The sequence below is a fragment of the Curcuma longa genome, chromosome 5 (genome assembly GCF_044706935.1).
Source record: "Curcuma longa cultivar G26 ecotype Majalengka, Jawa Barat chromosome 5, ITB_CL_G26_1.1, whole genome shotgun sequence".
Taxonomy (NCBI): Eukaryota; Viridiplantae; Streptophyta; class Magnoliopsida; order Zingiberales; family Zingiberaceae; genus Curcuma; species Curcuma longa.
Genome location: NC_133865.1, coordinates 2497407 through 2498710, shown reverse-complemented (window position 1 = coordinate 2498710; position 1304 = coordinate 2497407).

The following is a 1304-nucleotide window of genomic DNA, read 5'->3' as shown; positions in this document are numbered from 1 at the left end:
GACGAGCTCCCTGTTAACTACCTCTGCTTGTCCATTGCTCTGTGGGTAGGCCACAGAAGTGAAGGCTTGGATAATTCCTAATTCTTTGTACCAATCGTGTAACCTACATCCCTGAAATTGGCGTCCATTATTAGATACTATCTTACGAGGAATATTGTATCGACATATGATGTTCTTCCATAGAAACTTTAAAACAACATCTTCAGTGATCCTAGCCAGTGGTTCAACTTCTACCCATTTAGAAAAGTAATCCATAGCTACCAGTAAAATTTTTTTTTTGTTAGGTGCTATCGGGAAAGAACCTACTATATCCATTCTCCATTGATCAAAGGGGCAAGAGATGGTGGCAGTTTTTAACAATTTTGTCGACTGATGAGGAAGGTTTTGATGTCTCTGACAATTAAGACAAGTACCGATCATTTGAGCAGTGTCCTTTGCAAAGTTGGCCAAAAATATCCAACCAATAATATCTTTTGTGCCAGAGTTCTCCCTCCTATATGATTTCCATAAATACCTTGATGAATCTCCTGCATGATATACTCAGCTTCATTGGATCCAAGACATTTGAGTAAGGGTCGAGAAAAGACCCTCTTATATAAAATATCTCCAATCAGGGTAAACCGAGTTGCACTTTCTAATAATCCTGACTTGCTCGGGCTCAATCAGTAAATTACCATTTTTAAGAAAATCAATGATGGGAATTCTCCAATCAGCAATTTTATTTGTTTTAGTGGCCTGGTCTATACTATTAGTTGATCATGTACTATAGGTTCCTCCTGTTCCCAACTAGTTAAACTACTGGCCAAGGGAGCTAGCTCATCTACCTTCTGATTGTTAGCTCGGGGTATCTTCTAAATAGTGACTTCCTGGAAGGAGGTTTTTAGTTTGTTGAAGGCCTCAGTATACTTCCGAAGCTTATCATTGCGAGTCTTGAAAATTCCTTCTATCTGTTGAGTGGTGAGTTGAGAGTTCGTACATATTATTACTCGAGTTGCTCCTACATGTTGAGCTGCCTGTAATCCAGCAAGCAATGCTTCGTACTCGGCCTCATTATTGGAAGCTTTAAAATGAAATTTTATTACTATTGACAATACATTTCCTTTAGGAGAACATAATAAAATTTCAACTCCGCTTCCCTTCTTGGTGGATAATCCATCTACAAATATCTTTCATATCTCAGGTTCACTAATATCCGAGTTCTTAGTTAAGAAATCTGCTAAAGCTTGTGCCTTGATGGTTGTCCTCGACTGATATTGTATATCATATTCTTCCAGCTTGGTGATCCATTTGATCAATCATCCTGA